This window comes from Triturus cristatus, chromosome 1_1 (genome assembly GCF_964204655.1).
Source record: "Triturus cristatus chromosome 1_1, aTriCri1.1, whole genome shotgun sequence".
Classification (NCBI taxonomy): domain Eukaryota; kingdom Metazoa; phylum Chordata; class Amphibia; order Caudata; family Salamandridae; genus Triturus; species Triturus cristatus.
The window spans coordinates 668,957,347-668,973,471 of record NC_140579.1 but is presented as its reverse complement, the minus strand read 5'-3'; positions in this window follow the sequence as shown (position 1 = coordinate 668,973,471).

The following is a 16,125-nucleotide window of genomic DNA, read 5'->3' as shown; positions in this document are numbered from 1 at the left end:
TAGGATTTTTCACAAGATGTTACAGGTGATGCAGGTGGACCTAATCTGCCTGCAGGAAACCCATATCGCCTGGGGTAGCAGAGGCTATCTCAGATTCCTGGGCTACGATTTAGTGGCTTCCACCCGACAAACTTCTACTATCAGGGGTGTTGCTATTATTCTAAAAACCGGGGCTGGGCGGGTTAAAAGGATAAAGCAAGATAACTCAGGCAGATGGCTAGTCGCAGAACTGTTGGTTAATAATTGTCTGCTCTCTGTGTGCTCGATATATGCACCTAATTTAGATGACCCGCAGGTCCTGAAGGATCTAAATTTAGAGTTAGCTACATGGCCACGCCCATTGATTTTTTGCGGGGACTTCAATATTAACATCCCTAGCCAGCTAGACATCGCAAAGCAATAGCGCATACGTCCGGCGGAAGCCCCAAGTTTACAAGGTCCTCCGTACTTTGCTTTCTGAGCATGGGTTGGTAGGTTTTCCAAATGAAGATGGGTTTACTTTTTATTCAATACGTCATAATAAAATGGTCCGCATTGATTTTGTTTTTATGTCTACTGAATTTGTAGGGTCTACCAAGATTCAAACCAATCCCCGGACCATATCCGATCACAACCCTATCATTTTTAGTTTTCCATGGGATCGTCCCGCTAATCAAATTAGATCATGGACCTTCGATAGGAATCTATTATTTGATAAACTATATCAGGAACGCCTGTCGGTTTGGATCCCAGAGTTTTTTAAAATCAATAGCTCCACAGCATCGGCTTGCATCGTCTGGGATACTTTTAAAACCGCCTTGCGCGGCGAAACTAAGAGAATTGCGTCCTATCGCTGGCAAACAGAACAACAGACTGTAAAAATTAGAGTAGCAGCACTTCAACAAGCAGAGTTGGATCTAAGTACCAATATCCGTAGGGGGGAGGATGTAACAATAAGTCAGAAATTGGTTGCTTTAGCAAAGGCTAATCTTTTGGAACCTTTCTATGAGGATTTAGCAGCCAAGTATTTCCAGTTTCGATCTTCAATGTACGAAGTAGGGGAAAGGGCTGGAAAGGTCCTAGCAAAACGCCTACAGCAAAGGGCAGTAGCCAGTCAAATTCTTAGGGTCAAGGATCAGTTTGGCATCATTCAAGATTCACCTAGGGGTGTTGTAAATACTTTTGTTGATTTTTATTCGATCTTATATACCGAGGAGTCAAATATAATTGAGCAGCAACAAATCCGGTTGACGCAATTCTTTGAATACCTCGATTCTCAGAAGGTCACCGCCGATCAGAATTTAATTCTTGCAGAACCTATCAGCTGGGAAGAAATTGTGGCTGCTATAAAATCCCTTTCCAACGGTAAAGCAGCGGGGCCGGATCTTATTGATCTTGAATTTTATAAGACCTTCTCACATTTATTCAAGTGGCAGTTGTTAGAGGTTTTTCAACTTGCCCAGATGGGAGTCATCCCTGATTCCTGGCGGCAGTCGACAATTGTTTTGTTAAAGAAGAAGGGTAAGGATGAATTAAACCCTGCATCATATCGGCCCATAGCGCTAATAAACACTGATAGTAAAATTTATTCAAGGATTTTAGCTCTTCGTTTAGCTCAAATAATTCTTCCCTTAGTTTCTATTCGCCAGCATGGGTTTATCCCTGGCAGGGATACGACTGACCACATTCGGCGGGTTATTGCCCTCCTCGATTGGGCTAAGTTGACAAATTCTTCCCTCGGGGTGATCCCGTTGGACGCCGAGAAGGCGTTCGACAGGGTCTCCTGGGGGTATCTATGTGCTGTTCTCCGCTGGAAGGGTCTAGCGCCGGAATTCATTCAGGCTCTACAAGCTTTGTATATATCCCCAACCGCCAAAATACGTATCTCAGGGAATGAATCACGCTATTTTCCCATTAGCAGGGGCACCAGACAAGGATGCCCCTGCTCTCCTTTTCTTTTCGCTTTATTTATTGATCCTTTTTTGTCTTTGATAGAAAAATCCCAAAATATCTCTCCAATTACTGTTCATGGAATTGAATATAAGGCATTGGCATATGCCGATGACATAGTGGTACTAACAGATAATGTCGCCGGGTCTTTCGCGGCATTGGAGATTCTGGCAGCTCAATTTGGCTCAATTTCGGGCTATAAGCTAAATATTGCAAAGACGCAAATTCTGCAAACATCATCCATGCCAATATCCCAAGTCCCTATTAGTACACAGGCAACATATTTGGGTATACAGATCTCGGCCGATGTCGAGCTGATTTCGGATTTGAATTATTCTTCTGTCACTGATCTGCTCCACAATAAGCTAGAAAGATTGGATCATTTGCATCTTTCATTATTTGGGCGCTGTAATATCCTCAAAATGTTTGTCCTTCCTAAATTTTTATATTTATTTAGATTTATTCCACTTTTAATTTCCAACTCCACTTTAATAAGAGCTGAAAGGATCTGTCAAAGGTTTTTATGGGCGTATCGTAAGCCAAGAAGGGCCACCAAATGGACCTGTCTCCCGCAGGATCGTGGGGGGTGGTCAGTCCCGAACTTAACATATTACTATTGGGCAGCTATGATCCAACATTTTGTTCTTCCGATATTAGGGGAGACTGCCGAGATTCCGCTGCATTTAGTGCCATCTGTATTTTCAATTGCATTAGGAGATGCCACAAAAGGAATATTAACATGCATTCTTGAGCCAAGCTATTTAAAAAAAACTAGATTTAAGGTGGCGTGGGCACTATTCGCGATCTGGCAAAAAGTATGGCGTCATTTTCATATCCCTAAGCTTAATTACTATACGCCATTAAATGCCTCTGGATTACTCCCAGTAATATTCCAAGAGGGGGTAGCCTCCATCTGGGCTTCTCAAGGTCTGAGGGATATTGGAGATTTGGCTGATCTTGGCCTGATGGCTTCTTTCTTGTCTCTAAAAGACAAGTTTCAACTACAATCTAATCAGTTTTTCAAATATTTACAATTCAGAAGTTTCCTTGATAAAAAACGTCTGTTGAATCCAACCTTGTTTGATAAAATTGAAATTGTGGAATTAGTAAGAAATAAAGTAAAAATTGGGATTTTGTATCAGTCTTTTCTGTCTCAACTCCCAGATGACTTAGCCGATCATAATAATAAATGGGCGATTAAATTTGGAGTACCTTGTGTTGATTTAAAATTCCCATTGACGTTAGCTAGGTCCGTTTTGGTTTCCGGTACTCTTCGCACTCAAAGTTATATGGCTATGTTCAATCTTTATTATACGCCTGCAAAATTGGCCAGATGGGGGGCTGTTAGTGGGGGTAAAAGCTCACTCTGTGCAAGATGCAAATTTCCATCTGCAGATTCTCTCCACATGTTCTATGACTGCCCTGAGTTGTCATCCTTTATTAATCAAATCGAAATATTTCTCATGCAGATCACTCAATCCTCAATTAAAATTTCTGCAGAAATGGTAATTACTGGCTATCAATATTCCACGGCCCCTGAAAGATCAAGATACATGCAGGCTTTCTTGTTTATCGCAATGGCAATGGTGAGACTTTGTATCACGTCTCTCTGGATAAATCCTGAACTGCCCACCTTTTGTCACTGGCAAGCCAGGATGCTTGCCTGGTTCAAATTAGAGACTTCTGTACAAAAGTTTAGAGGGAAGAGACAACGTTTAATTGCCTCTAAGAACCGGGCTCCTTTTGAAGAGTGGCTGACAAATTAATAATGTACTTTAGTCAATGTATCGTTTTCTATGTATACATTTCTATTTCTCTTTGGTTTTAGTGCTCAATTAATAATGTTTTTCAGCTGTGCAATTTTCTATGTATATATGTCTGTATGACTTTGGTTCCAGTGTCAATCTCTTTCCCACCACCATGGGATAAAATAAAAAACCAATAAAAAAAAAAAAAATAGGATGCCAAAGTCTCCAGGCGTCGCATAACCCTAAAGCGGCCGCCCAGTTCGTCAAAAGGTGAGCGTGGGTGATTCTATTGGCCGAGGGGGCTTCGGCGGTGTCAAGGTCAGGGTTCACGACTGCTTTGAAGTCTCCTTCAACAACTGTCATTCCCGAGGGCATGGCGGCAACCAGGTCTGCAATACGCTTAAGGGTGGAGGCCAGCAAGGATGACGGGGAGTACAGGGACAGCAAGTTCAGGGCTCGGTCTGCTATGGTCCCTCCCAAGGCCACAAAGCTACCTGAAGGGTCCGTAGTGGTTTTGCGTAGTATAAATGGAAGGGTGCGGCGCACTAGGATAGCTACGACCCTTGATTAAAGCCAGAATGCCAAACCCCGCCATAGCCGTATCTCGCCAGGAAAGGGGAGTTGCTGCCAGCAAGGTGGGTTTCTTGGAGCATCAGTATGTCAACTGCGTGGCGTTGTGCGTATTTCAGGACCGCTGTTCGTTTTACTCTAACAACCCATTAACATTCCAGGACATTATATGAAGTGTTCCCTTCCCACTATGAGTGTCAGTCATGGGGAACATGAGTATGTGGCAAGACTCGCAGAACGGGCGGCAAGCGCGGGAGGAATGCACCGCCTGTGTGAGTTAGTAAGTGTATCGCTGTAGTGTAAGCTGTGAGCGCGCTTACCGTGCTGCCAGTCAGAAATGCTGGTGTAATGAACAAATGTGTCAACAAAAAACTGGACGGTCCCTTTTCCCTACCCCCCCCCCTCCCTATACTTCAGGAACGGAAGCATTTGTCGACCCGAACAGAAAAGAACAGGAAAATGTACCAAACTGAAACTCTTGTGAATGGGGATTCGTAGAGGACCCCTCCTCATATCAGGATGTTCTGTGGCAGTGTCCATCGAGAGAGATGAGCAGCAGCAAGCTTGAGTACTGTTTCTCGGGCCGCAGAACTGATCACGGCCAACGGTCCATTGCAGGCTCAGGGTTGGACCTTGAGGAGGGCCGGACTCCAGGAGAGATCAGTATCAGTTAGGTCAGGTGGGGATGAGCGGGGCGGAGTTCCTCCCGGGTCGGAGAGGTGTGAAAAGTCGATGCGAAGCACAGTTAGGCGGTCACTTGGGGGTGCTCCGGATGCTGAGCGCCGACTGGGGCCCAACGGTGAATCTGATCTGGCACGTCTCGGGCCTCATTTCCTGCGCGAGCGGCTGCTCTTAGGTCATGGATCAGGTAGGTCTCTTGGGGCATTCTCTGTGCAGTTAGGACTGGCCCCGGCCATTGAGTCGCAGAGGACACTCCGCTGTTAGCCACGTCCAGGCTGTCTCCGGGGAGTCGAAGAAGAGGGTCTTGTTCTGGAACACCACACGGAGGCGGGCCGGGAAGAGAAGTCTATATTGGATGTTCTAGGCACAGAGATTTTGCTTGACTTCTCCGAAGGAGCGTCTTTGGCCCTGGACCACCCGGGTATAGTCGGAAAAGATCATGATCGTCTGGCCTTGGTATTTGAGATGTTGCTGCTTGCGTGCTTCAGCCAGGATAGAGTCTCGGTCTCTGAAATTAAGAATTCATGCTATTATTGGCCGGTGGGGTGCACCCGGTGGTGGCTTGGGGACAAGAGATCGGTAGCCAGCTCAATTGCAAACCATGGGGAGAGGGAGCCCTCGGGCATCCACGAGCGCAGCCAGCGTTCAATGAAGTCAGATGTTCTGCCCTGTTCCAAGCCCTCCGGAAACCCCATCAGGCGGAGATTATTTTGCCTCAACCTGTTCTCGGAGTCCTCAGCTCGCCTGTGTAGTTCTTGGGTTTAAGCCTGAAGGCAGCCGACCTGGTTTTTAAGCTGATGGACATCATCCTCCACGGTGGAGATGTGGGACTGTTTCTTTAATCCGGGCCATGGCTTTACGAAGGTCTTGACTGATTAAAGTCATATCGACCCGTACTTCTTCGATCTTGCTCTCCACCGAGGATTGGGAGGTGCGAATGGCTTGAAGGATAGTGGTTAGATCCATGGTGAAGGTGGTATCTTTGTCCGCGGGTCCCCCCATTGCCCCAGTTTCGGTGGTCGTGTATTGATCCATCTTGGTCTGTGTGGTGGGAGGTTTCTGTCCCCGGTCTCTCCCCATGGCCTCGTCCAGCAGGAGGAGCCGGGACCCCAGGCACGTCCGACAAGGGCAGGGTGTAGGACAGGGAGCGATCGGATCAGCAGCCATGGGACCCCTCACTCACCGCTCCAGGCGACGGGCGGGTTCCGCAAGCAGTAGGTAGGCACTCTTGTCCTCAGCTCTGGGATGGTTCCGATAGGTCCCACCAACCCAGGTTACCGCGCGGTTCCGCGGTTGACCGCCCAGGTGTCCGCAGCAGGTCTCGTCGAGAGGTTACAGATTGGGAGAGGGGACCAATTGGCCCGGATCCAGATCGTGCTGTGGACCAGGGATGTGTCTGGGTCAGGACCAGAAACTGAGTGTACTCTGCGGGCGTCAGCTCTCAGGAGCGGGCGAGAGGGAGGGCCACCACCGGCCAGAAGGGCAGGCGTCTCTCGATGCGGCCATCGGCAGCCTCAGCCCACAACTGGGGCCCCCCCCCCGGGAGGGCACGCAGCCTCTAACAGGGTGGAAGGGGGGGCTACTGCCTGATAGACAGCCGGACCACTCTGACATGGCTGAGCTCCCCCGGGGTCCTCCACCAGAGCACATGCACCCCTGAAGTCTATGGTGATGGGGCCTCGCACCGGCGGGAGTGCCACGTTAAGGGAACAGTTCGTCCGTTTGCTGTTCCTAAGGCACGAATGTCCAGGGGCCTGGCAAGGCAGGTGGGCGAGGGAACCCAGTTCAAGTAATCGCCTTCTCGTTGCCCCAAACGGCTGCCAGCCCCCTCTGTCTCCAACCACTGACGTGGGCCGGGCAACAACAAGGCAGAGAAGCAGGGATGATGAAATGGCCCCTGAGGCCCAGGAACGTCTCTATATTCACGGCGACGTGAAGAGACAAGGGGTGGGGGGGGTGAAACGGCAGGCCCCCCGCAGACCGAAATGTCAGCTGATGTCTCTCCAGCCCCTCTCCACCCTCCCTCCAGCCAGACCAAGGTCCCAGCGGGTAGGCGGATTCGCTCGCGGGTAGATTAAAGGGAAGATTAAAGGGACCTGCAGCGCAAGGGACTACCTCCACCTAGGCCGGAGGGAGCTGGGTCTGCTGAGGCCAAGCACGGCTGGTAAGGTGTAGCAGAGCCAGTGGGAGGCCGAGGAAGCAAGGCACAGTTCAGCGGCTCTCCACCACGTGCGTCGGCAGCAGGATCTCCTCCGTCGACACAGCAAGCCGCCCACTAGGCCCAGGAGGAGAGATGGATGTGTGCCCTGGGCAGTCTCTAAATGAGAATCACAGGGAGAAGGAGCAGTCCAACCGGCAGTGTTGGGCCCAGACACCAGGAGAAGGGGGGAAGGGAGAGAACCCCAGTCTGCCTGCTGTCCGAACTGGCTACCTGGCACCACCGGAGCCCGCGCGCCCACCTCCGGGGCCCGTGTGTCCACCTCCGGAGCCCGCACGTCCACCTCACAGCCCACAGCCAGTCACAAACACCGGCCTCGGCAAGGACGGTTCCGGCGCCTCTCACCTCGGTGCTGATGGTCGCCACAGGGCATCCACAATCCTCCGCAGCGGGTCACGGCCAAGGTGTGCAGCCTCTGTTCAGCGGCAGATAGGGCGGCAGGATCTTAGTGCGCCGCCGACCAGAGCTGGGTTTCTTAGCCAGAGGAGGATCGCGGCAAGGCCATGTTCGAGGCCCAAGGAGTATGGAATCTGCGTTCTGGCGCTGGTCGCACTGTTAGGCAGCTCCAACAACAGGAATACGGGCAGCTCGCCCTCTAATGGCGGTGGATTAGGGAGCGAATGACGAAGGGGTCCAGAGCACTTCTAAAAAAGAAGGTTTATGCCTGTCAAAAGGGGTTGTTGTGACATGTTTAATTTCCAGTTAAAACATGCACAGCCTGGCCACTGTTGGCAGGCCTGTAGACATGTTTACATTGTCACTGTAGTGGATGGCGCAACGGGAGCAGCAGTTCACTTGTGACATTTAACTTACAGGCCGTGGCTACCTCTTGGTACCATATACTAGGGATTTATGTTATGTTATGTTATAATATTTTTATAAAGCGCACAGCTACCCAACAAGGGTTTCCCAGCGCTAAAGACTGACAGAGAAAAACTGGCACACTCAAACAATCAAAGGCATTAAAAAAACTGATTATTGGTCAAACAGCCAAGTCTTAAGAAACTTGCGAAGAACCAAAAAAGACGGCTCGATTTGGAGTGCTATTGGAAGGGAATTCCAGAGCACAGGTCCGAGATAGGCAAAGGAGCGGCCGCCTGTTCTTTTCAGCTTAATAATGGGCACCATGTATTTACCCTGGGTAGCAGAACGAAGCGCACGAGAGGGCAAATAAGGGTGTACTAAACTTTGAAGATATTTAGGGGCCGAGCCAGATTTAATTTTGTGCATATAGCACAAGGCTTTAAACTTCACTCTGCTACCAATTTTGAGCCAGTGCAAATTGTACTAAGCACTTGAAGTAGAAGAGTACTTGAACAGCAGACAGAGCAGCCTAGCAGCAGAATTTTGCACCACTTGTAGTTTCCGGGTGACCTCCTTATTTACACCCAAATACAAAACATTACAATAATCTAATCGCGAAGTCACGAGGGCCTGGACAACAGTTTTTTGAGTGGACATAGGGAGCATCCACATGATTTTTTTTAGCCATTTTAAAATGGTAAAACAGGTGGCGGCTACTTTAACCACCTGTTGTCTCATCGATAAGTCGTCATCAATCAAAACTCCCAGATTGCGAACACATTTAGAGGGCTGAGGTGGGGCTCCCATTTCACACGGCCAATGTAGGGGGCCCCAGAGATCTTTATTCTTCCCTAACATGAGGAGCTCGGTCTTGTCGCCATTTAGCTTAAGGAAATTGCTCTGCATCCACAGAGCAATATTCCTTAAACCCATCTGAAGAGCAGATGAACCATGGCACTGTCCAGAAGAAAGGGAAAAAACAATCTGAGTATCATCTGCATAGGAAAACAAACAAAGACCTGCTTCTTCTGCTATGATAGCCAAAGGTTTAACATATAGATTAAAAAGAATAGGACTCAAAATAGAGCCCTGAGGCACACCATAAGAAGAGAGGTAGGTTTTAGACATAGCTTTAGAAGAAAAAACTTGAAAGGTCCGTTTAGTAAGAAAAGAAGTGAGCCAATCAAGAGCAGTGCCGATGATACCAGAATCCTGTAAAATTATTAGGAGCACAGCATGGGACACCGTATCGAATGCAGCGCTCAGATCAAGCAAGATGAGAGCTACGGTGTCCCCAGCATCTAAGTGCTGCCGCAATTGTTCTGAAACTCCGAGCAGTGTAGATTCCATGGAGAAACCAGCACGGAAACCCGATTGAGAAGGGTGAAGAAGATTAGTTGAGTCAACAAACAATGTGAGTTGTTGGTTAATATGTCTTTCTAATATTTTGGATTAGATGGGAAGCAGGGAGATAGGTCTGATATGGGACAACTGCAATGGATCAGCTCCAGACTTTTTCAAAAGAGGAAGCACCATCGCATGCTTCCAATCCGAAGGCACAACAGCCTCCTGAATAGAAGCATTCAGCAATTGCATAATAAGAAATAAAGAAGAAGGATCCAACTGTTGCAGCACAGAAACTGGCATCAAATCACTGGGAGATCCTGATTTGATTCCATTTAAAATTTTCCTAAAAGAAGTAATATCGAGAAGTGACCAGGCTTCCAAAAACATAGGACTACAGGTCATATGATCAGATTCTGGCCGGCAAAAAGAAGGACTGGATACTACAGTCTGAGTATTTTGTAAAGCAGAATAGGTTTGTTCAACTTTGTCCACAAATAAATTTGCCAAGTTATCACACTGTTGTTCATCAAGAGTGGTGGACGTGCCTGCGTATCCGAGCCCGCAAGTTTTTTTACTGTACTGAACAGTGTGCGAGAGCAGTTTCCAGTATTAGAAATAGTCTGGGATACGTAGGCCTTTCTGGCCAAATTACAGTGGGCATGATAATGTTTTAAGGCTAATTTATAGTTTAGCTTGGAATCCTGTGAGTAATTTCTCCTCCAGTTTTTTTCCAGAGCCTTACATTTATTTTTTTCTATTCTTAGCTCCTCTGTAAACCAGGGAGCGGGAGAGCGATGGTTAAAAGGTTTTTTTATAGTTAGTGGAAGGTAATGTTCAACTGAGTTTAGAATCCATTCCTGTATCAAATTAGAAGATTGAGTTGAAAATATGAAATAATAGGGGCATTTTTGTTAAGAGTCCTATTAAAAAATTCAAGATCCAGTTTGCTCCAGTTCCGGGATTTATAGGGCTCACTCATAGGGGCAGAAAAAAGGGATTTAGAAAAGATACACTGAAATTTTTGAGCAAAATGATCAGACCAGCACAAGGGAAGAGCAGGATCACAGTGGATATTAAGTAAGTTAGAAAAAATAGGATCCAATAAGTGTCCTGCAACATGCGTAGGGGCACTATTTCTAAGTAGAAGATTTAAGGCTGCTAAATCTGTAATTAAAGTACCACTAATCATACAATTTAAGCTTTTAAGGTGTAAATTGAAATCACATAATATCGTAAAATTTGATGCTTTAAGAAGATAAGGTCCAATTAGTTCAGGGAGAAGTTGGGCCCAAGAATTAGGGGAGCCTGGAGGCCGATAAACAAGAATACCAGAAAAGGTAATTTTAGGAGACAGTAAAATTTTAAATAATGCTATTTCCGAGTTAGGAATAGCTAAATCCTCGAATTTACATTGATAGGACTTCTCATAAATTATTGCAATTCTACCTCCTCTCCCGTTTTCCCTGTCTCTTCTAGCTATAGCATAGTTAGCTGGAAGTGCTACAGCTACATCAGGGCCGGAGCAGGAATGCAGCCAAGTTTCAGTAAGAAAAATCGCATCCGGGCGCTCATTATAAGAAAGTCATAAATATCCAATTTATGCTTAGCCAATGACCGGCAGTTCATATTCCAAAATGTAAAAGTTTTTATAGTAATGTCCTCGCCCACCGGCGGCATAGGCTTTTTAGAGCCTACTTAAGAAGCATTAAGTGTGTTTACATCACGACTGCCGATTGAGAATGGTTTGTCGAGCAAGAAGCTGCAGCCAGAACAACAAAAGGCTTTGTCCCGATCAAGACAAATGCTACAGCTCAGGTCTACACAGGGGCGATACTTAAGTAGTTGTGCAGCTGAATACCTCAATACACCAGGCTTCTTAGGCGAAAAATGGCCAAGGGATATGGCCCCTGGAACCGGTAGGGCGCGGACGGGCGCAGATGGGCTTGCCTTTGGCGCGCCGCTGGCCTGTCCGCTTCCGCTGCGCGTCCGCACTCTGCTCATTTAAGTAGTGAATGAGTCAAGGCGGCGCGCGAGACTAGAGCGCTGACTAGGGCAACAACACGTGTCACCTTCAAAATGGCTGCCGTAAAATGATTTCCCCAAGGAAGGCACAGAAATGCTGAGAGTTGAAGTGCAAAGTCGCAAATACAAAATTAATTAAAACACACAGTGCAATACATTTAAAAACAGTACAGTTTTGAGCTTGGTTCGATTTTCAACAATAACAGTCTAAAAAGCCCAATTCATAAGAAATCTCCCCAGAAATAACCTGTCAGGCGCTGCGCGTCCGCCCTCTGCTCATTTAAGTAGTGAATGAGTCAGGGCGGCGCGCGAGACTAGAGCGCTGACTAGGGCAAAAACACGTGGCACCTTCAAAATGGCTGCCGTAAAATGATTCCCCCAAGGAAGGCACAGAAATGCTAAGAGTTGATGTGCAAAGTCGCAAATACAAAAATAATTAAAACACACAGTGCAATACATTTAAAAACAGTACAGTTTTGTGCTTGGTTCGATTTTCAACAATAACAGTCTAAAAAGCCCAATTCATAAGAAATCTCCCCAGAAATAACCTGACATTTAACTTACAGGCCGTGGCTACCTCTTGGTACCATATACTAGGGATTTATAGGTAAGTTAAACATGCCTATCCGGAGTATGTCAATTTCATCATATTTAAAGGGGAAGCACAGCACTTTAGCTATGGTTAGCGAGGTAAAGTGCACAGAGTTCTATGGCCTGCAAAAATAGGATTCAGCAAAAAGACAAAACAATTAGTTGTGACTAGCATAGATGTCAAATGTCTAACACTTGCTATGCTATGTTTATTTGTATGGCAAGCCTGTTACCTGGAAGAGTTCCCTGGTGCCTAAGAAGGGGTGAGCTGGCCTATCTGTGGCCTATTGGAAGAGCTAGGTATTTTAGTTTACTGCATTACTCCAGGATGGAGCGGGCAGGTCTGATGTGGAAGGGGTGATTGTTGCAAGCTTTGGGGACAAGGTAAGAGTAGGCATGTCCCCCGGCTTTGGCTCGACAGATCCATGGGATGTAGGCGAAGATGAAATTGGAGGTGTCTGCCTGGTGTGTGAGACTGGGTGCGGCTATTTAAGTATTCTGGGCTTTGAGTGTGTTGTGTTGTGTTTTGTAGGTTTGAAGAGAGCACATTTGTGGACTGGAACCCAGTGGAGATGGTTGAGGTGTTTACATATGTGAGTGCAGTATGGAAGTTTTAGAGTGAGTCTTGTGGCTACGTTCTGTATGACTTGAAGGGTGCCCCAATTCTTACATGTGGCGCAATGACACTGGGCTGGCAAAAGAAGGCCCATAGCCCCCACCTTGCATATTCTGTTGCACTCAAATGAGTCATCTCTGTCCATTCAGGTCTGCCTATTGTTTGCTTCTGGAAAGCATTTCACACCTTTTTCACACCTGTTCAAGGCTAATCACTAGCTGGGAGAAGCTGGAGAACTAAAGCAAATTAGCCTGCAGGAGCTTCAGCCAGGGAAAAGGTAACTTTATAAAAGTTAGTGAGGTAAAGTGTATATATGCACACTTTATAAAAGTTACTTTTAATTAGTATTTTAACAGGCCACAATGCATGTTTTGAAATTGTTACAGTCAGGCTACAGTGGTAGTGCTCAAGCCATGTTTGCACGGCCACTATAGTGGATGGCACAATAATTGCTGCAGTCCACTTGTGTCATTTAACATCCAGCCCTTTGGTACATTTTGTACCACATACTAGAGACTTGTAAGCAAATTAAATATACTAATTAGGAGTATGCCAGTTCGACCATATCTAAAGAGGGAGCACAGGCACTTTACTACTTTTTAGCAGCAGTAAAGTGCACAGAGGTATAAAGACAGTAAAAAAATTGGGTCCTGCAAAAGGCGGAAAATCTGGCATGACCATGCATTAAATGTGGATTTTCTACAGATACATTGAAAATGGAAGTGAACAGGCACAATATGAATTAACTAGCCTTCTCACAATGCTGCCTAGTTTTTAATAGATAGAACTGTGCTGCCCCAAGGCCTGTGCATCCCCCTCCTTGTAATGTACAATTGGGCAAAGAGCAATGGGCTCTGTGCAATAAAGCACACTTGACCCCTCATTAGCACTGATGAGATGGGATTAGTCAGTGCATCTCTTTATGCGCAGCAGGCGATGAGGGGACAGAGGGTAACAGGGGCAGCGCACCTCACCCTCACCATTGGTTCTCCCAATGTGCTGGTATTGTGGCTCCTGCCCCACAGTGTGGCACTTGGGTTCTCTTCACAGCAGGGAATGAAGGGACAGAGAACCCTTTCAAAGGGGCAGCACACCTCCTTCTCACCATTGGTTTCCACAGTGTGCTCGCATTGCAGCGCTCGAGGGTGGGTCGTTGACAGTATATGTGCCCAAAGTCAGCTTACGCTCTCTCACACGCTGGAACATGTCTGGCATGGATAGCTTCCAATTGTGAATGGTTGCTGGTCGCTTTGTGCAGGTGGGAGCCATTAAGTGCTTTTGCCACAACAAGGTTGGTTGCAAAGTGTTTGTGAATTCCCTTCCCTTCCATCGATGCCTTATCAGTCTTGCAGCTCATAAGGGCTCGCATTGTGTGCTCTTCGGCTCTTGATAACATCTGCAGATTGCAATGCGCATGTATACATTGCAAATTGCCTTTTCCAATTTGGAAATGCAGCTGCACTGTACAGCAGTGCCTGTTTACAGTCAATTTTAACACTGAGCACCACAAGTGAACTCACTATCCCTACTGAACATATATGGCACAGTTCCCAGCACAGAGCCATCTTCCTCCACCCAGTAGAATGCACGGTCTCCAGGATTTGCCAGAAATTATGATGGGTCGGAGTTTGGACAAATTGGGTTGCTTGAAAATATCCATGTCTGCCTCATGCCTGGCAGGGCAGGAGCAGGTTAGATAAACTGAAATTCAGCACATCGCGTGAAGTGAATTCCTTGAATTATTTTGAAGGAACATTCCGTCCACTCAGAATGTGGAGCGTTGAGTCATACAGAGACGCAGAAGATATTCAAGGAAAGATAGTGAGAGAAATTGCATAAAGAGCGGAAAAAGAATCAAGTTGCCTAATTTTTGTTAAAGCATTTGTTTATTGTTCACGAAGAAACCATGGTCATGCATAGTGTATACATAGTCAACCTTAGAAAAACACGGTTTCACTTTGTTTCTTGACTGCACATTCGATTGGATCACCTTCACAAGGTTGTTTATATTAAGCTTTCCTAACCAGGACACTCTGCTAGTCTACCTGAACAGAAAATCCCTCTGTCCCTGTATGGAGCAGCCAAACACCTCTGCTGGTCTCCATGGACAGAAGATCCCTCTGACCCTGTATGGAGCAGCCAAAGTCACGCCTCTGCTGGTCTCCATGGACAGAAGATCCCTCTGACCCTGTATGGAGAAGCCAAAATCACGCCTCTGCTGGTCTCCATTGCCAGAAGATCCCTCTGACCCTGTATGGAGCAGCCAAAGTCACGCCTCTGCTGGTCTCCATGGCCACAGAAGATCCCTCTGACCCAGTATGGAGAAGCCAAAATCACACCTCTGCTGGTCTCCATGGACAGAAGATCCCTCTGACCCTGTATGGAGAAGCCAAAGTCACACCTCTGCTGGTCTCCATTGCCAGAAGATCCCTCTGACCCTGTATGGAGCAGCCAAAGTCACACCTCTGCTGGTCTCCATGGACAGAAGATCCCTCTGACCATGTATGGAGCTGCCAAAGTCGCACCTCTACTGATCTGTATAGACAGAAGATCCCTCTGCCCTTGTAGGGACCGGCCAAAGTCACACCTCTGCTGGTCTCCATGGACAGAAGATCCCTCTTCCCTTGTAGGGACCGGCCAAAGTCACACCTCTGCTTTTCTCCATGGACAGAAGATCCCTCTGCCCTTGTAGGCACCGGCCAAAGTCACACCTCTGCTGGTCTCCATTGCCAGAAGATCCCTCTGCCCTTGTAGGAACCGGCCAAAGTCACACCTCTGCTGGTCTCCATTGCCAGAAGAGCCATCTGTCCCTTATGGAGCAGCCAAAGTCACACCTCTGCTGGTCTCCATTGCCAGAAGAGCCATCTGTCCCTTATGGAGCAGCCAAAGTCACGCCTCTGCTGGTCTCCATGGACAGAAGATCCTCTGTCCCTTATGGAGCAGCCAAAGTCACACCTCTGCTGGTCTCCATGGACAGAAGATCCCTCTGACCCTGTATGGAGCAGCCAAAGTCACGCCTCTGCTGGTCTCCATGGACAGAAGATCCCTCTGACCCTGTATGGAGCAGCCAAAGTCACGCCTCTGCTGGTCTCCATGGAAAGAAGATCCCTCTGATCCTGTATGGAGCAGCCAAAGTCATGCCTCTGCTGGTCTCCATGGACAGAAGATCCCTCTGACCCTATATGGAGCAGCCACAGTCACACCTCTGCTGGTCTCCATGGACAGAAGATCCTTCTGGCCCTGTATGGAGCAGCCAAAGTCACACCTCTGCTGGTCTCCATGGACAGAAGATCCCTCTGACCATGTATGGAGCAGCCAAAGTCGCACCTCTGCTGGTCTCCATGGACAGAAGATCCCTCTGACCCTGTATGGAGCAGCCAAAGTCGCACCTCTGCTGGTCTCCATGGACAGAAGATTCCTCTGACCCTGTATGAAGCAGCCAGTCGCAACTCTGCTGGTCTCCATGGACAGAAGATCCCTCTGACCCTGTATGGAGCAGCCAAAGTCACACCTCTGCTGGTATCCATGGACAGACGATCCCTCTGACCCTGTATGGAGCAGCCAAAGTCACACCTCTGCTGGTCTCCATGGACAGAAGA